Raw genomic sequence first — 20,698 nt, 5'->3', positions numbered from 1 at the left:
ATGGATTTTTTGATGTTATACCTGCCCTTGGTAGGTTACAGTGTTAAATCCTCAGCAGATACGAATTGACATCGCTCTGTTAACGTTAAAAAGACAATGACTTACTGAGGATCAGCGTTTAGATTTCATTTAAGCATTTTTAGGATTTTAGAGTTTACGTTTTTAGAATCAGTTGTGCAGCAGGTATGAAACTAAAGGCATTGCTTTTGCCGCCTTTTGCCTACAAAACGTCACTCAGTAAGGTGAGCGGAAGGTGTATATCTTTATAGCCTTGCGTGTAATTCCTCACACTAACATTTTCATAGTTTCTTATTCTGCTTCCCTTTGCATTTAGCTGATTGCACCAAAGAATGACAGAGCAGTCCTAGCTCTGTTGGGTGGACGTTCTGGGCCAGCAGATCTATCCAAGCAGTTTGCCACGTGCTCATCGCTGCCCTTTCCAAAGCAGTATGGAAATACGAGTGTGTATTGGTGTGTGCTCATATTGGGCATTCGTTTTAGTTGTCTTGATCTGGTACAAAAGCAGTTACATTCATGGATTTGCAGAAATCATCAGGAAGAGCACAAAGACTTGCAGATAAATATGGGGATAAGTTCAGTTCATGATTTCCAACATTCCTAGCAGAGAATTGGGAGACAATGAGAAAGTGACTGCACTGAAGTCTCTGGAGTGGCACCCGTCACCTTCAATCGCAAGGGTAACCAGTGACTGAGAAACAAGGGAAGCAGAATAGAAAATGCGTTCTGGAATAAATAGCTGGGAAAAACTGGAGTCTTTGAAAGCAAATACTGTATTGATTGATCTTACCTTTTGCCAATAAAACTTACCTGGTGTCCCCTGTGTTCTCTCTCTAACACGACTACAAAACTAATCTCAGTACATCAACATTGTGCCTGGGATCAGTATTAAGACTTGACCAAAAAATGAAATGATATCTTGAAATTAAAATAATTTTAGTTGTCTTCCTCTTCCACTGGTGCTGTGGCATCAACAGCATTTCTGAATATGTTCCAAAACACTTCTGGTTCTTCCAATGGGACAATCTCCAAGAACATTTCAGAGGCTTTCTCTCATTTTATCTCCTCTTGAGTTTGACAAAGCTACAGTAAAAGGAGGTGACACTTCATACTCACATGTTACGCTGTAAGATCTGCATGTAAAAAGTGTTGATTGTCTTTAGATATTCATTACCAAACATCAGAGAGAAAGTGCTGCAAATCAAACAGCATGAGGGAGGTGAATCAGACGCTTTATATGCAGGGGATATCCAGGAGCTCTATTGACAGGAATTAGTCTTTATTCCAGCAGACATTATTATAGGGGACCTAAAATATTATACTCACAAGAGAGAAAATTGGCTTCTGGTGTTTCATGGCCTTATTTAGCCTCACTGAGAAGCTGTGTGAAAATGCAACGCTCGTGTCTTATTAGGGCCGTCTCTTTAGTCAGAGGTGAGATCCAAGCCTCCTGCGACCAGGGGTGTTGGTGGGGAGTAAGGTCCGCTCCATGAATTTGGTTTTAATGTCCTGCTGTGGGAAGGACCAGTAGAGTGGATCTGCTGAGCATCAGGAGGATGAGTGAGAGTCAGCTGATCAGAGTATGCTCGGTGTACTCCCCCAACCTGTCTGTCTGTGGCTGGCTCAGGAGAAATGTCAGACTTTGATCCTGCCCTTTTACTTAATTCACTGATTTACATTGACGAGGAAAAAAATGTTATGTTCAGGAGAAGTGTAACATGTCAGGATAAATTCTGGCAACCTGTGCCTGATGAATCCCCTGATGCTAAATAATTGTGAAAGTTCATGACTGACTTTTACCTACATCAGTTTCTGGCTGTGATTTCCAGACTTCATTCACATTAAACAAAGCAAATTTTCATAGGACAAGTACTGCAAAATCTGGCCTAATTACTTAAATAAGGCCAGAATTTTGAAAGTCACAGTTCTCTTACGTGTTTGCAAATAATAATTAGATCACAGTGCAGTTGGTTGGGTTCTGTATCGAGAGGAGCAGTGTAAGCTAACATTCCTCTTCTGTTTCAGGATCAAGTCATACTCCAGAGGCCAAAGGTGACTTACACGGTGTGATCTAGGCACATTCTTATTACAGAATTTTCTCAAAGTTTTGAACTCCGCTCTCACAGTCACAACACCCTAGCACGTAGTACACCGGTCAGCTGCTCGGTCTGGCACAGCAGTGCCCTGCTGCTGGTTGACTAACCTACACAGGTGAGAAACTGTCACGGCATGCTCTCACCCTCTTCCATAAGGAGGACTGCTTAGAAGCCATTCAAAGGAGGAAGGAAAGTTACTTACCTATAACTAGATTTTTTCCAAAATGGATTCTACATGTTCACGCTCCCTATCAATCTTCCCTTCTTCGAATTCTTAATTTCATTCTTGTACTCGAGTAGGCAGCGCTATTGAAGCTGCTGAGTGTCACATCCCCTGTGTGTTCTTGCATTCAGAACACCCAGGGATGAGGAGGAGAAGGGCAGAACTCCAAGGCACCGCAGCACATGCTGCTGTGGGAAGAAGCCAGGGTCAGAGAATCGGCTGGCACGGATCCCACGAATGCCGTTGTGAAGAGTGATTAATCGTAATTTTATTCTGCAGAAACGGGGCTTGTTGAAGTCCTAAAGTACATTTAATGTAATCCTTTTCTATTTTGTAGACTCCAATTTGATTTAACAAATGTTGCTCTCATGAAGTTCAGGACAGTTAGAGATTCTAAGGTTCTGCGAAACTGGGTGGAATCACGTTTGTTTGTTCAAAAAGTTGATTATTATGTTTTGAACAAATTTATATTGGAGATTGATAGGTAGTTGCTTGGTCTTTAGAAGTAGTATTTCATAGCATTGTAAAGTTGCACATCAACAAAAGGACTGTATAAAGAACATATTAAAATACACAATGCATTTACCACAAACGCGATAACCTTACTGGAACTACTGATTAATTCTCACATCAGGGAAATACTGATATACAGCTGCCTGTTAATTTTGCCCAGCTGTCATTGTACCATGCATCAATCTCCATGCTGAAAACCATGAAAAGAGTTTTGAGGGGGTCAGGGATGAGGAATACAGGTTAAGAACCCATAAAGCCTACGTTTACAATGCATGGAATTAAAAGTTGTGGGACCTACGTCACTCTCACGTCCTAATTTAGACAGCGTCATCTACAGTCTATCCCAGTCATGTCACCCCGTGAAGGCGTAAAGTGAACAGAAACTCTGAGTAACAGAAGTCCGTAAAATGAGCAGTGCCTTAAGGCACCCTGTGGCACTGCTCCGGGCTTGCAGCCGCTGCCTGCTTGTCCGCGCTCTTAAAACACATTTAGCTCGCACTTATTTCATGGTTCAGAAGGGCCCTGGGCAGTCCCAGGGGATGGGTGTCCTGGGAGGCTGTTGTGGGCGCGCTCCTTTTCCCAACTCGCTTCACGCTGCTGACTGGCCAGAGGGAGATCGCGTGGCATTAATGAACTCCATCGGCCTTGTGCTCCAGGAGGTCATACTGGTACTAACCTGATACCTCTGGGAATCGATGTGTCTTGCGTCAGGCGTGCCTTGCAAAGAGAATCTGTCCCAGGAATACAATATGCCCCAGTGCTCGCAGCCGCCCCAAATAAACGTGCTGCGTTCGCGGGGAGCGGGGTGGGCATGCATCCTGCTGCTTTAAACTCTCTGCTTTTAGTTTAGTGTTCAGTTGTAAAAACCAAGAAATGAACCAAATTCTAAGTGCTAAATCTCTTATTCTTCAGGACGTAATAATACAATTTTTGGAGTAACTGGTTAAGCTCTAGCTTATAAAACTCTTAACGCTAGATTCTTAGCGCATTGAAACTACTGCAGCTCCTCCGACTTGAGCAGAGCTCAGCTAATATGCCTCAGCTATCACTGTAACGCTATTCAAGTGACTACATAAATTTTTCCATGTTTAAAAATCTATAGCATCTCTTTAAAAACCCAGTATTCTGGTTAAATGGCCCAAACTACACCAAATCACACGGTGCAAATGACAACATTCCCTGTTTATTTCTATATATTTTTTCAACAACACTGTCACAATTGGGGAGAAAGAAAAAAAAAAAAAAGAAAATAAAAATATAACAATTATGGTGAACGTAGTATGCGTACAGAATATGCATATTTTTAAGTACTGCTTTTGTAAACATTGCTGGTTGGGAATTAATTTTATGCTTCTTAATGCTAGTCCACACTGTTTCAGTTCTAACAACAAATTGAATGAGATTTTTATGAAAAAAGGAGGGAGGTTTACTCAGCTCACATCTTGGAGGTTACAGTATGTTTAAACAGATATATTTTCTTTTAGTCTAACCTTGTCTGGAAGATATAGGAAAACTAATTTGCCTTATTTACATATGGCACAATCTATCCAGTATTCAAGGGTTTGTCAGAAACAGGAACATTGTGCATTTCCATGGTAACAGATGGCATGCTGACAGTATCTGGCTCGTTGCAGCTTCGTCTAGGCAGGCCAGCAATTAATCAGCCATCTACATGCACAAAATTCTTTGTGAGTGAATGGCACTGCTCCTCTGTAGTGCTGCCTGCGCTTTTACAATTTTTGTATTCCTGCAGGGCGAAGTACTTTTTTGTCTCCTATGTTCATTTTCTGTAGCTTCCAAAAAAAAAAACCCCGGTAAAGAATACGAAAATGGAAACAAGTCTGCACGTAATTTAGAAAAGACGTTATTTCTTCAGCATATAAGAAGTGTGGGGATCTTGTTTTTATTCCATTGCTTTCCTTGTTTCCCCTCCCTCCCGACTTCTCGTAGGCTTTCTGTGCCATGTGTTTCCTTCGACCTGTTTGTCACAGGCGAGGTTTTTGCGAGCAGATAACTCTCCAAAGGTGTGCAGAAAGGGGGTTGTCGTCTGGATGGCTGGTCCAGGGCTTTTATGCCAACAGGAGCGCTGTTAAAGCAAGCCTTGAGCAACATGCTAAAAGCCCCTCATTGCCTGTTTAAAAGGCATCTTATATCTCGCTGCGTTTCCCTGCTGGCAGCTGCGTTGTACCATCAGGGTTGGGGAAATGACCGTGTTACATCAAGTGACCAATCTTCTTCATAATTAATGCAACGCTTAATTTATCAGAGATCTTTCTCTGGCCCCATTTGTGTGTGCTGTGGGAGAAAATAAGCTCCTTGGGATGTGTTCTTGTTCCTCCCGTATCTGCCTAGGGCAGAGCTGGCTTAGAGCTTTGCTACTGGTACGTGTTTGTAGATGTGGTTACTATTGACAGCACTTCATATCCAGCTGCATAACGAGATCCTTCTCCCTTCATCCTCTGGAGAGATCATTCATGGATTTTGCCTTTCAGGGCGGTTATTTCACAACTACAGCTTTACTAAGTTTGAAGTGGAGTGTCAGCGTTTGATTTCAAAGTCATGGGATGCGAGACTTCAGGGGGTTGTATTGATGAGCCTGGGATCCTGCAGCCTATGCAGTGTCAAGGTCAAAATGTTTGCAGTACAACTGGATCTGTAAATTTTGGGGGTTTTTATTTTAAAATCTCTCTGATACATACCAAAGCCTTATCTCTGACAGGAACCTGTATGTTGAGTAGGATTAAACATTCTTTTTGTGTTATCCTATAGGCAATCAAAGCAAATGTGAGTTTTGTCTTTGTTAGAGGATTCATTTACTCAGATATAGCAGTTTTAAGAAGAAATTTGTTTCTCATACACTCAGTTTGTAGTATAGCTGGATCTCCTGTTGCCTCTGAGATAAGTAAAAGACAGCAAGAATTTTGGCCTTCATTAAGTAAATTCTTTTTATGTGACCTCAGATGACTCGGAAGAAAATCCAAGACTAGTCGCCGCTGTTTGAATTCAAATTTGTTATTTTTGGACAAGTTACCGATACCCAACCTCTGTTCTAAGGGAGTCACAGTGCGTGGTTCTTCAGTGGTAGGGTTGTGTTTGATAGTCAGCTTTCTTAGGCTTTGTTTAATCTTTTGTACCGGCTGATGTCAAAGGTGTTTTGTGCTTGTTATGGGTTTTGTCACTGCACGTTTCTTCTCTCCATTCAAACTAGTCTCTGTAGACTCACGGAGAATCCACAGAGAAATTGTGAGGTGTAGTTATCAAGGATTAGTGAACCTTTCATCCTAAATGTTTTTCACTTGAGATGTGTAAGTGTGATTTCTAACTTGGAGACTGTGTTAGGCGAGTGTGCTGGGTTTGGCTGGGGTCGAGTTAGCTTTCTCCACAGTAGCCAGTACAGGGCTGTGTTTTGGGTTTGTGCTGGAAACAGAGTTGACAGCCCCGGGATGTTTCTGTCCCTGCTGAGCCAAGGCCTTTCCTGCCTCCCACCCCAGCAGCGAGGGGCTGGGGGGGCACAAGGAGCTGGGAGGGGACACGGCCGGGACAGCTGACCCCGACTGACCCCAGGGGTGTCCCACACCACACGGCACCATGCTCGGCAATAAAACCAGGGGTGAGGTTGGTGAGGGGGCACTGCCCAGGGACTGGCTGGGCATCGGTTTGGTGGTGGTGAGCAATCATTTTCATTTGCATCACTTGTCTTTGCTGGGTTTTATTTTTCTCTCTCTTTGATCCCCCCACTTTTCCTTACAATTTTTTTTTCTCCTTTTTTACTGTTAAAATGTTTTTGTCTCAACTCACAAGTTTTCTCACTTCTACCCTTTTGATTCTCTCCCCCATCCCACGAGGGAGGCGGGAGTGAGTGAGCAGTTGTGAGGTGCTTAATTGCTAGCTGGGGTTAAATTGCAACAGCAAGAGAAGACGATGCCATTATACCCTAAATGCTTATGTTCGGTTAACTGGTGGTGAAACAAGTCTAAAGCCCAGTGAGAAATATGTTATGTACAGCCCAGCAATTGACCTTCCTATTGGCTTATATGTCGGGTATTTTGGCTGTAGTTTATATAATATAGTGTAATATATCACGTACATGTGTGTATTACATCATGAAAAGCAGTCGTGGTTTGGTAGCATGTTTCTGCAAATCTGTCTGAAGAAAATCTAAGTTATTTCATGGGCTGCCCGCTGTCCAGCACTGCAAGTATCCACCTCGTCCTCAGGCATGAAGGATGTGGTCACTGTCACAGCAGCGGGCCTTTCTGAGGAATGGAAAGTGAAGATAAACAACTAGTTTTAATCTTTAAACTATATTCGGTGAAAGAGTCCTGACTGTGCAAGTTAAGTATACGCCTAACTTAAAACACGGAAACAGCCCCGCTGAATTCCGTGGGGCTGCCTTCTCCCTTACTGAAGCCAGGCGCGTGCTGAAGTGCACCGATGCGTCGAGGTCACAGGACTCTGAAAAGCACGAACAGTCCCGCCGTAGTTCAGTACTGTCACGCGTGGCCAGGCCAAGCCACGGCATTCGCGGCAGCAGAGTTGTACATGCTTTGGTGCCTGTCCGGGCAGGTCAGAGACGGGTCCTTTGCAGCCTGAGGTGGTTTGTGCCCGGGCAGGCCTGGTCCCAGCGCTGCAGCGGAGCACGCTGCTTGGGAACCCGGCAGGAGGGATTCCTGAGGAGGAGAGGCGGCCCGCGCCGTCGCAGCGTGTCTCATCCCACCAGCCTCCCGGTGCGCGCGCGGCGCTTAGGGCGCCAGGCAGGTGACAGCCGAACTGACCGCCAGCCTATTAATTGAGCACTAAGATCAGTCTCCTCGTTAGCGCCGTTGTGTATTAGTGACGAGCCGTCACTTAACGCGCGCACTGGTCGTATCAGCTTTTTCCTTTCGTTCGGTGACACAAGTAGCTGGCCTGGGATGTTGTACAATGTGGTCGTGCAGTGCTGGGCTCGGTCAGTGACAGAGCAGCTCTCCGAAGGCCGGTTATTGTATTTCTGTGGAAAATATGTACTTCTGTATTAGGACGGGTCTATAGAGATGTGTATGGAGGGAATGCATATCTGTATGCACGTATATATCCTTTAATAACTTTCCGCTTCATTTTGCTCCAGCAAACAGTCTAATTGTCCAATCCATTTTTAAATAACTCATTTTGGCACAGAAGCCTCTCAGGAAACGTCTCTTCCGCAGAGGCGTCACTGCTTTCCTTCCTTAGTGGCCTCCACCGAAGCAGCTGGCCGGAAGGCTGCCGCGCTTGCCGCGAGCGCACAGCGGTAGGGCTGCCAGCACCCGAAGGGTTGGCGTCTTGGTAAAGGCGTCTTTGTGGAAGTTCAAGAACTCTGCAGCACCCTCCGATAATTTTCTTCAGTTTTTGACAGAATATACACGTGGTTTCATCAGAAATAGCTTCAGCAGTCGCTTTGAAGGCAACGTACGCCAAGTGATCTGCTCTTCGCCAGCCAGTGCATGTTGCAGTATGTAACCCTGTCGTCGCGTGTCGTGGTTCATGGGATTTGAGCTGCTTCTTTAGTGGGAGTGTTATTTGGCTTGTAAGCTTTTAGCTGTGCAAACAAATGATTTATAGAGTTTGGGGTTGTTTTCTTTTAAGACTACTGTAATTTAAGTACCTATTTTTCATTTGGACAAGTTTTTAGCCACCTCATGAAACTGCTTGGAAAACTTTAGGTCCCTTTTTGACTCTCTCTTTTTTTTTTTTTCTCTCTTCGTTTTCAGAATTTTATTTCCTTCCTCCCTCCCCCCTCTTTTTTTCTTCTTTTTTTTGGCATTTCCCCTGGAATGCACTAGAAAGTATATTAAGTGAAATTTTGATTTTGCTGAAATTGGTCTGATAGAAAAGGCACGTTATACTACATTTTCCTTTTTGCTCCTCAGGTGTTTTAGCTTGACTGTTTGGAGTGGTTTGGTTTTTTCTTTTTTTTTTTTTTTTTAATAAATCTAGAAATGGTGAGGGTTTTAAGACCTCTTTTTACTAATCCACATAGCTAGCTACATGGGAAAGAATGATTAAGAACTCGATCAATACAGAATTGTAAGGAATTGTTGGATCATGAAGTCCATTTTCTTGGAATTTCACGTGACAATATTACATAGTTGCCACAAAGGATCTCTTAATGAAAATAAAGCTGATTTCTCCAGTGCAGACCCTGAGTAAGGAGGGGATGTCGTAAACTCTTACATTTAACAGGGCTAACTTTAAGCTGAGAGCCCGGTGGGTTAAGAGTTTCTTCTGTGTGGAAGAAGTTAGCCACAGATATGTGGCACCCTGCACAAGCTACGTGGAATCAACACTAATGTTGATAAGTGGGTAAGGATTATTTAAAGACATTTGATCTCTGTATTATTAATATGGAGAATATCTATTTAAAGAAGAAAATAAGTATTTACTGAAATGCATAGTAATGATGCACTAAAATTTAGGCATCAATACTGAAAAATATCATCTCATCCAACATTTGGAATAATTCATACTTTAAAAAAATAAGACCAAATGGCATTAACTCATCAGAAGATATCTTTAAGGATAAATGCTGATGGCATCTTCAGGGTTCCTTACGTTTTTACACTTAAAATTTCCAAACCTCCTGCTCCTTTAGGCTTCATTTATCCCAGTAGGACGACAGGGTTTCCTTGGCAGTCGGCTTGGCTAGGGGAAGACGTGGGGGTTGATTTTGCTGTATGTGGCCAATTATGTTGACCTTTGTGATGGCAAGCCTGGAATCTCAAGTTTTCCTCCTATTTAGGACTCCTTCATAGCAGCATAATACATTGCTGCCATGTCAGTTTGTGGTCTAATATTTTTACAACCCAGCAATGCACATTTGGAGATTGTGATTAGCATCCTTAATTCCTAGGAGGAAAAAAAAAATTTAAAAAGCCTTGTTAGAACTGGAAAGCTGAAGACTAAAATAGTCCACCTGCTGTTCTAAAGAGTATTATTTTAGTGCCCTGGGGACATGCAAAGTTGTAACCTACTGATGTCAGGATTAGATTTTATAGGGCTTTTTTTAAGGTAAGTGTTCTTGATAAGTTGGCAGAGCGTTTTCTGTTAATTTCTTTTCAATATTTCTTAAAAAGAGTATTCCGAGATCCACAGAGACAGTAGCTTCTAAAACAGATGATGTCCCATTTCTCTTTCACCATAAGATATTATTTATTTGATAATAGATTAAGGTGATTGTTAACTAATCACAAGAAAAAATTATTTTTCCTAGAGTTGTTGGTTTAAGTTGAATTTTACTCATTTATAATTCTATGGTTACTGAATGTAGCGGATTTGATTTTCTTACTGTATGACTAACTTCTCATGGTAACAATAACAGTAATAACTATACAAAAATAAATAAACACAAATTTGTTTCCTATAATGGGAATGTTTATACTACCCATTTTAGTGTGCCTGACTGCCAGCAGGGAGGCAGAGGTGTTGGTTTGGTCTTCAGTAGAGCTTAGGTTCACAACTGCTGCTGCAGTAAAATCCCTCCATCGTTCCGAGATGAATCGGTATTCAGGTAAGCTCTTCAAAAATGTATACTTTCCCTCTGCAGAAATCGGGTTTCGGAGCGGAATGAGGTGGCACTATCTTCCATGGCGTCAGTAGGGCACCGTCTCCCAGCCGCAGCCTCGGCAATGGTGGGCTGCCTGCAGCGCCCTGCCTCCCTGAGGAATTTAAACTGAACTTCTTTTCCCTATTTGCAGTTGGTAAAGTCTCTGTAACTAACCAAATTTTGCCTGAAATAGTCCTTCTCACCTTTAAATGTCTTGTAGTAATCTTATTTTTGCGAAAAAGTAGTTCAGATTTTTTTTCCCCAAAAGGGGGGGTACAAGGCACTGTGGGCAAGCGAGTTCATGATCGCACACAGATGGCTGCTGCTATGAAGGCTTACAGTTTAAGACGATACCTGTCTGTATGGACTGTTATTCTTTTGGTTATGTTTTTTTTCTCATTTAGATATTAGAGAAGGCTGGTTTCCGATCATAAACATCAGCTCTTCAAATTACACTTTGGAAAATGTGTGAGAGCCAATTCAAACTTTTTCAGTAAAGATAATAGTGTTTGTAGTAGCTAATTTATCCATTAAATATAACTTCTTTTGTACACGCCTTTAATTGCAAGCAGCCTATGAGTTTCTTAAATCTATTGAAACAATTCTGTGAATGATTTCTGCAGGTAATTTTCAGTTGGTGTGCTTGCACGCTGCCCCTTCCATTGTGCTCCCCGAATGACTGCTTTTTGCTACTTCGTGATGTTCTCTTTATGCTCTTTGCCTTTGTTTTTTCTTCGTATTCCTAGATGTTGATGTGGGGAACACTCCCTCCTGTTAGAGAGAGGGGAGATCTCAGGTGGGAGAATTGCTGAAAAGCTTTCGGGGAAACAACACTGCAGGTCCGTCCTGTTTCATACAGGACACCAAAGCCTTCTGGTTACCCTCGGAGAGGATACGCACTTAGGCGGACGTTTTATCTGACCCACAGCAGAGGGTGTGGATCAGACCCAATACTTGTCTTTTCATCTCACAGAGCTGCTGGGGTTTTAGGCCCTTCCTTCCTCTCCCTCATCGAGGACGTTAGTCCTTTGCCTGCGGGGCTCTTTGTCCTGTGGTTGTGGTCAGCTTGCTTGCTGCAAGCCCTGAACCTTGGCTCCGACAGAAACCCACCATACAGGGGTTTGCTTATGGCGGCGTGAGGTGGTCGGTGACGGTGGTGGTGGCCTAAGGAGGGTCCTTGCTCCTGAGAACGCTACTCGTGCCGAAGGACCCGCGAAGTGCTGCTACGTGGGGAGGGCCTGTGCCGCCCGCTGTGAAGCGCCTGCGGCCCCCTCCGCCAGCCTCGCCAGCTTGAAGGAAGGAGAAGGTTTCCTCCTGGGGTTTCTAAGCAAAGGTGGGATGTTTCAGAGGACGCATCTCAGCCTTTGAGCTTGCTGCACTGAGAAGAGTTGTTTTCTACTTGACAACCAGAGCGATGGTTGGCATTACTGTTCTTAATTCGATTAAAACTTCCACCTTTGCTTTCTGTCACACTGAGGTGAACGTATCATCTTGCTTGCCTTCAAAAAGTAGTTGCAGAAAACAGGTGCCAGGTGTTGAATCCTAGCTAAACCAGATTTGCTTAACACAACCAGTCACACACCTCAGCGTCCGTATGCTTCAGCTGAGCTTGCTCTCTTTCCTCACGCACAACAGGCAGTAAAATAACCCACAGTCATAAAGAAGAATCGCAGTGATACCAGTTTATCAGAGTGCTTAATTGAGTCTGTGAATTTGGCCTGTTGACTGATGATGATGAAGCTTCTCAGGGGGCCCCTATTAACACTAAAATTATTTAATATTTTATTAATCAATTACTGACAGTTTTATGCAGATAATGCTGCTACGGATGGTCCATTAATAAAATGTGTACCAAATCCCTAGAACAATTTTCTAGATGTTGAAAAATGACTGATTAATAGCAGACTCCTACTAAATGTTAAGAAAACAAAATGTACCATTTTTTTTGGCACTAAAAGAAAATTACAGGTAACTCCAGATGAAATGATAATTAGAACAGCAAGTGGCACTGTGATGGAGCAAATTAAATCCTTTAGGTATCTTGCGGTTATTTTGGATGAATCTCTACTTTCTCTAATCACCTGGATTATATTGTTCAAAGAGTAAATTTGTGATTGGGGGATTAATGCACATATAATTTGACTCTGGATGCCAAGAGAATTGTAGCTCTCAATGGTAAATATTGTCAATTACTTATTCCGGTTGTACAATTTACAACGCAGCGTTCTGATTCTAATCCTATCAATATATAGTAGTTTTTGTGTTTATTTGTTCAGCTTGGTATGAAATATCATTGTATGTTGTATGAGAGAGAGAAACGGGGAGCAGGAGTCCCCGGATACCTGCTGTTCAGCTCATCGCTACTACAGGCTGCATTGGGAGCCTTTTAGGGCTCTCGCCTAATCTCTGTGGTGCTGTATTCTTTCTCAGCCCTCTTCACAACAGTGAAGAAAAATGAGATTTTTTCCATCACAGGGATCACAACCACCTGCAAAGGCTTAAGAGCCTGCACCGGTGCTGTCTAATTCATGCTCTTCTGTCTGTCACGAGGAGAGGTGAGAAAACCACTGGTCAGTGAAATAAATATCTTCGTTTTCTTATAGGGCAAGATACTTAAGGACGAATCTGGCTTTAGATATATGATTAATCCCATTTTAATCAATGTGATTTAAGACAGATATGTGCTGAAGTACCTTGTTGAGTATCGGTGTGGAGAGTGATACACAGATTTTGAGATAGGGATACACAGTGGGTCTGTGTGTGGTTTGTTTGGTTTGGGGGGGGGGTTTGTGGTGGGTGGTTTCTGTTTTTATTTCCTTCTTTCTCTATTGCCTTAAACAAAAAGGATACTCAGAGATAACAAAAAGGTGAAATCTGATTATTACAAGTAAAAGGTTAGGGATATATGAAACACATTCAAATATGTCACGAGTTTGAAGAAATTTTGGTACATTTGAAGTAGCTCGGTTAGGTTTTTTGTAGCGATCATTTCACAGAAAAATAGTAGGATTTATGATGGGTTAAAAATAGTTGCACAATGGGCAAGGAAACCTTGACTACCTCTCTAAATTCTGGGACAGCGCTAATGGATCAGGTAACGCCGAGTTTTAAATGGAAACTTATTCACCACTGATGGGGTTGGTAAGGGAAACATTGGAAACCTGTTGACATAAAAACTGAAACGAAACAAAGACTCGGGGCCGGGGCCCCAGCCTAAAAGATTTTATGTGTCTTTCAGCTATTTAACAAGTAACAGCTCAAATCACGATGCAGACTGATGTCGGCAAAAGCCCGACTGTATGTGTTTATCACAGATTTCTGGTAGTGATCGATAGCTCAGCGATATCACGACTCTTCCAGATCTGGAATTTGAAACAAAGCACAGAGGTAAAAACCTCCGACCTGTGAGAGAGAGTGGATAAACGCACTGAACATCTACACCGTTCTCTATTTTTCTTAAATGAATCAGAATTCAGTCTTGCCAAGATCGGGTTTTGTGTTTGTTTATGCATATTTTCAAGGCTTAGATAAAAGGACACTTATTCAGTCTACCATCAACACACTGCCGTGGTTTAAGGGGGAGGGAAGAGAACCCCCAGTATGTATGAGGAACGTATTAAAATCTGAATCGCTTAGATGTTCTTTTATTTTCAACCAGCATTTCTTTTCTATTTAAAGACAAATTAAATAGGAAAAGAAAGAAAACACAATACAGCTCTGGTTGAGGCAGCAAATGGTAATTAAATCAATGAACATCTGTGTGACAGGATATTTTTTAAACAGGAAGTATTTCTTGGTTGTTACATATTTTGATTTTTAAAGAAGTGTGAGGAATCTAGGACCTCAGCAACCGCTGAACCTGAGGAAGTGCTGGATGCCAAACTGCCTTCTGTGTCTTTCTAAAGTTGTCCACGTGTCCTCCCTGGTTCGGTATTTTTGTTGGTATCTCAGCTCAAGGAGCCCAAGCTCACAAGCGTGACGTTGCAAAACGTAAAAGTTGTTGTCACTCACCGTTGTAGCGCAGAACTTTGTGAGAACCTTGAGAAAATGTTTTGCTGGTAACTAACCGCTGTGTGGCATACGCAGTTTTTTGTTTCGGCACAAAATCTGTTACAAGGAACACCGTTTGTGACCCGCTGTGCTTAATGCCTTCTGCCTCCAGCGTTCGCACAGTCGCACAACCAAGCGATGCACTGCGAGACCCCCATAATGCCCTGAAGATGTACCATCATAGCGAGACACTTTTTCAGTTGTTCTGCGACTTTTTGTGTTCTGTTTTGGTATGAAGAGACAAATATTTATTCCTTTTATGCACATTTCCTCCCTACACCTCGTTGTAACTCACAAGTACGTGGGTACATGGGTAGCCACGGCAAAACTGAAGCTGAACTCCAGAACAGCAAAAGTAATACATACTGGTAACATAATGTACAATAAAAGCATCCTAAATCCTCTGGAAGTGAATTGTTATTTATGGAAGCTAAAACACACCAAATTCACTTTTTGTATCATTATTTTGAAATTTAGGATCTGTGTGTATGTGTGTAGGGGAGGATAGTTTTGCAAAAGGCAGCTATTATCAAGGTGCTGAAATTAATTGGCTGCTTTAATTGAGGTAGATTACTAGCTAATGCTTTCTTGAATACAGTAATTCTCCTATTAAATTATCTTTGAATAATTACCTGAAATTTCTCAGCTGCAGGGACTGATGGCTATTTAATTGCACAGTGATGTTGCTATATAATTACTTAACAAGGTGTCCTTTAATAGTTTAATTCCCCTTTTCTAAGAAAAAAACCTACAAGTATGACTTTTATTTTTTAAGTGCTGTGGTTTTATTTATTTTTTTTTTACAGATAACTTTGTATCTGAAACAGTAAAAGAAAGCAATTTGTTGACGTGCTTTTAAAAGTAAGCATTCTGATTGTTCAAGCATAGATTTGGACTCAGAAGAGTTTTGGAAACAAAACAGCTAGGCATTCCTTTAGTTTAATTATGTTTGTTTTGTGGTTTTGTTGTTTGGTTTACAGTATACTTTGAATGAGGCCTTAGAAGCTCAGGCCTGATGTGCAGATACTTGACTGCGTGCTTGTTGAGTTTTGCGGACAGGGAGTTGTCCGGCTAACGGTATCTCGCGTGCTGAAGCAAGGCAGACTGACCAGGACCTTTGAACCTGGCCACAGAGCGGGAGGAGATTGTCTTCTTGCTGCTTCTCCGTAGCAGCTGGAAAGAGTGAGCAGAGAAAAACGCTGTTTCATCAAAGATGTTGAAACAAGCGGTGGGACTGTTCAGGGGTCACAGAAAAACTGGCCCGGGGTCATGCTACATGACATAAATTTCCTTGGCAGTTTGAGGATGGAGTGTTTTTTGCGGACAAGGAATACCCTGCGTTGAACAACACAGAACTCGACAGCTAGGAAGGAGCTTGCCGTTAAGTCCAGCCTCGAGGCTGGAGCTGAGAAGCTGGGCAGAGCGTTCTGGAAAATGGGAAGTAGGCACGGTAGGGTGATCTTACCTCTTCGGTTCAATTACATAAACATGCTAATCTGTACGTACACGGATCTGCTGGACCTATACGTTACCCCCGAACATTAAGTTCTGAACTTCGAACAGAACCTGTGGTCCATCTAAAATGTGAGGGCTTTTAAATTTCATTTTAAAAACAGAGTTATGCGCATGTAGGGGTTACTGATCAGCATGAGTTCCACACAGCTTCCACGCTGATCCGTGGAAGGTGTGACCTGTGAACATCTCCACCTGGGAGCCTGGCACTGTTCTTCAGAAGCTTGGGACTGTGATTTTGGTCATTCCGTCCGAAATAGCCTTCGACGTATGGGTCAATGAGATTGGTGCATGTACAAGGCCAAAATGTATGTCAGTAACATACATTTTTTTTTAACCTCTTTGAGGAAAACTTCCAAACCCCCTCTTTATATATGCCACTTCAGGACCAGAAGAGCATGATCAATCCAGTATTATAGAAATAGTCTCTGACTACAGGGATTTTTTTTTCTTTTAGACAAATCTCTAGAGGATAGAGCTAGCAGAAGAATGGCTATACTGGATCAGAGCGAAGACACACGTAGCCCGAGCTGTCAGGAATGTAGACATCAGTACTACATGTTGTTATTTCACGAACATACAGGCCTTGATTCATACCATCTACTGTTATCTCCGCTTTATCAGAGTTGAATAACAAAGGGCTTTTTTTTAGTGTCCATTGACCTTGCAAGCCTGATATGAGATATTCATTGCCTGATTTTCAGAGGTGTTCAGCTTCACGAGATGGCCAACAGCCGCCAAATGAGGCACTAAAGATTAGATTTTTTAATTAGAGTGAACTGATGTAGAGCTGTTGACTGGATGGGATTTTTGTCAGTTTGCATAAATAAGGCTGAAAATTGCTTGACACACTTGTAGTATTTTCCTTAATGCTTCAGTCAGGGAGTGACAAACCCAAGAACAGAAAAGAAATGTTTTAGCCCTCATTTCTTGTCTCAGCACAAATCCTTTTTTCCTCTAATATCTTAGTAGTTTATGCCAGGAAGACAATATTTTCCCTTGTGCATGAGGAGGCTTGGGCCTTCACCTCGTTTGGTGTAGAAATAAACTGTAGTCCGGGCAGAGTGCCCCATGTAACTTCTACCAGAGCCGAGTGGCCTGGGCCGTATGCAGGACTGAGAGGCTCCGCGGAGGAGTCGAATACGAGAGAGCTCTTGGCCGCCGCTCGCTCAGCAGTGCCGCTGGTCCTCTTCCACCCGGGGAGCTCGGGCTCCTCCCGCGACAGAGCTGCGTGGTGCTGCTGTGCTCGTGTTTCCATTGGATGCTTGCGATGATACGGGAACGTAATCAAACGTCGTTTGTTTGTGCTTCACTGTACCCAGAGATCTGAAATTACAACTGGAGCTCAGCTGTGCTAGAGCCTCTCCAGTGGGGTTTTTTTGTCCTGTCTAGACACACGGGTATAAAGAAAAGTCCCTGAGGCAAAATAGTCCTATCCTAAAGCTCCTTCAGCCTGCTGGAGGCAGGCGGCGTGAAGGGCAGCTGGTGTGGTGTATAAGCCAAAAGATTAAGGGACGTAGGAGTCGCCTCTCCACAACATTTCCAAGTCTCCCAGAAGTACGTAAGCCTCTTCTCTGCTTCTCTTGCTTTCTTCTTCTTTTATTTATCTCCTGTTTTCTTTCTTCTTTGCTTTGACCTCTGTTTGTTCTTCATCTCTTTCTCCCCCCATACAAACCCTCCCTTTTCATTCCCGACTCTTTCTACTTTACTCCTCCCCTCACTCATTCTCTTCAGCATTGCAGCAATGGTAGTCAAAAGAAGAAAGGCACAGAATTATCTGTTACGAGATGGGTGGTGCTGATGGAAAATTAGGGAGGAGGAAAAGAATTAATTATCCATAATGTAAGGGGTAAGAAATAAGATTTTCCCAACTAACACTAATATCTGAAGAAATCCTAAATTTCTGAGAAATCTGAACGTTCCTCCTTCCTTCATCAGAAGGCTCTGTAGCTCTATAGTGTTAGAAAAGGAGAGAGAGGGTCAAACCTTATGGTTTTATCCCTGCTTTCTGTAAGTAACCTGCAAAGAGATTTTTTTCCTCTCAAGGTTACTGAGCATCTGCTGCTCCAATTTCTCTGCTTCTTAGGAAGGAAGAGGTGTAATTGTAATCTGTTGCTCCGAGATCCTGCCATGAAAGGCGCGGAACAAGTACGAGTCATTATTGCTAGGAGGCAGTGCATATCACCAGTCACTGATGAGAAGACCGTCCGTTAATTTTTGTTTTGTTTATTTTTAAAAGGGTGTGCAGCTGATATGGAGAGTGTGCCCAGTCAACGGGATGAGTCAGCACAGGCAACACGAAGTGAGTTTGGTTTGGGAGTTTTTAAAGAAAAACAGTCATGCTCCAGGTCAGTTTACTGCAATATTACCCGCAATTACAAACCCAGAAAAGTGCAACTAATGTTTCCTTAGGTTTTTTATTGGAAATGGGTCTCTGTACCCACCTAGTGGAGAAGCAGATGGTTAGGCTACTGGGGCTGTGATTGTTTACCTTAAAAAAAAAAAAAATTAGTCTCCACGAGTTACTTTTCAGCACTGTCCTTGATCAGAAGCTGATAAACGTGTATTAACACAGTCTTTTCCTACGAAAACTTCAGAGCAGTGATAACCAAAAGCATTTCCTCTTGTAAATATGTTTTGCAAATATGTTTGCATTGGCCTGAAGTCTCACTGACCAGTCACCAGCTCAAATAAGGGTTTTTTGAAAATCAGTTCTTTTCTGCTCTGGAGCGGAAACACATCAAACATTGTCTAAGTACGTATGAGCAGACAGTATTTTTCTGGGCATTTCAGATTTATATTTATAAATCCGGCGGAATGCTGATAATATCCAAACAACCCACTACAAAATAAAAAAGGCAAATCCAACTGCAGGTTCATTTTACTTGAAGGGGCATGCAAGGTGATGGGCAGATGCTTAGACCTTCTGTAACCCTACACGGTGCTTGGGGCTGGAGAGTGATTTTCTGAGATTTGCGAGGGAAACTAAAGGATGACATGAAGTTAGGGGCAGTGGCATTGTATTCAACCCCTTTGCATTACTGCATATAGGAAATTAACCAGAGGAAAAGACTGTGGTCTTCCTTCTGACGTTGCACTGCTACAGGCGTGAGGTTTGTTGAAGTAACAGCGACGTGTGAGTTGCACCAGTGGATTTTGTGTTGGGGCCACGGGTGAGGAGTCACCACAAGGCTACCCTGGACTGTGGGGTACCAGGGAGGGAAGGAACAGAACCGCTTTCAGCTGTTGCCAGAAATGGGAACTGCAAGCAGGGATCATAAAACCAGCTCCTTCCCCAAAGGCCTGAGAGGAGCAGAGTCTCGGTTTCCCCGGCCTTCGGTCGGGAATGAGCGCTGTCCTGCTGGCAGCTGAATGAAGATAAGCTGCTGCTATTTGCCCTTTCTGGAGCTCTTTCGTTTTTTAAAGCTAAAGCTCGTTGAGCTCAGGTCACCACCTGCCCCCACAAGCTCTGTTTTAATGCTAAACTTTCACTGAAATGCTTGGAGGGGGGAAATGGCTTTCCAATGGAGAATGGTGTGATTTTGGTTTAGAACTGCACCCTCAACTGAGAGATTGAAGGAAAAAATAGTACTTTGGTGGGTTTTGTTATGCTTTTTACAATTTTCTTGTTTTCCCAAACCTCAGGCAATTGGTGCTATGGTTTGGAATAGACCAGAGCAAATAAGTTATTTGTCACTTAGCGGTTGTAACTAAAGCTGTATATCAGCTTGGGTATTTAGTGCTTTTTCAGAATTAATTGTAGCTGTACTGTTTTCAAAAAAAGAAAATTTTCTCAAGGTGAAAAATCCAAATATGTTGAAAAAAACTATTAATTTAAAACATTTAGTAATTCTTTTTTCTGTAGTAGATCACTACTTCTGTTGAGTGTCTTGTAGTATGAAGGTGGCAGTGAGCGCTGAGTGTGCTTTTTTCAGTAATTTTGTGATATGCCTTGAGAGGGTGGGAGGGATGGGGAGCACTTTCCCTCGTGAGCCCCAGGCCCTGCTCAGGGAGCGGGAGATGCCAAAGTCTGCAGGAGGGACAGCCAAGACGACCGTTTTGGAACCGAGGCATGCAGCTACACTGAGGCTGTAAGGTGGCGGGGAGGAGCGTGCAGCGCCAGCGGCGCCTCCAAGGCGACAGGAGGAATTTCCTGGGGACTGGGCAAAGTTAATTGTAAATCAAAGTCCACAAGTCTGCAGGAGCCAGGCACAGAGGCAAGGACCTGCCTGAAAGACACAGTGGGCAGGGTTACAGCTGTGCGTGAGTCACCTTTATTTCAGTTCCGTCCAGCATTACTGATATTAAAAGAAATATAATCGTAATAAGGAAAAACCCACTGATACCAGGTTAGTCAGGATTTGCCCAGATAAAGCTGCAGTAATAAACATCCCGTAGCTTTGTAACGGTGGAAAGGGGTGCTAAGTATGTATGTGTGCGTTTCCATCCTTTGCATATTTCATTTTCTTTAACCTTATCACTTAATTTCATTATTTAATGCTTTTTCTGGAGAGGTTATCTCTAATATCTACCTTCAGCTGCTTGGTGCCTATTTTAATCTAGAGTAGAAATAAAGTTGTCAGATCTAAACTTTGCAGAGAAATCTCGCCCGTCTCCTGTCTCAGGACGTGGGAGTTGGCGGGAATCGTGCGCCAGCTCTCGCCTGGGTGTGTGACTATCCGAGGGTACCACCTACCAGGTGATGGAGGCGCATGGTGCCCCGTA

The 20,698-nt window shown here is 42.9% G+C and overlaps 1 long non-coding RNA gene across 2 annotated transcripts in view; it reads left to right on the top strand.

Moving 5' to 3' along the window:
• Nucleotides 1-20,698, top strand: part of LOC142059597 (uncharacterized) — a 188,476-nt gene that overhangs the window by 122,577 nt on the left and 45,201 nt on the right. Inside the window, exon 4 of one of the 2 annotated variants that reach the window (XR_012661435.1) lies at nucleotides 18,213-18,293. The exons of the other annotated variant lie outside the window; for it this stretch is intronic. This is a non-coding gene — a long non-coding RNA (uncharacterized LOC142059597). Of the gene's footprint in view, nucleotides 1-18,212; nucleotides 18,294-20,698 lie in introns of those variants that run through there. 2 annotated transcript variants of the gene reach the window in all.

This window comes from Phalacrocorax aristotelis, chromosome 7 (genome assembly GCF_949628215.1).
Source record: "Phalacrocorax aristotelis chromosome 7, bGulAri2.1, whole genome shotgun sequence".
Classification (NCBI taxonomy): Eukaryota; Metazoa; Chordata; class Aves; order Suliformes; family Phalacrocoracidae; genus Phalacrocorax; species Phalacrocorax aristotelis.
The sequence above is the reverse complement of the archived record's forward strand: the minus strand, read 5'-3'. Positions and strand labels throughout refer to the sequence as shown.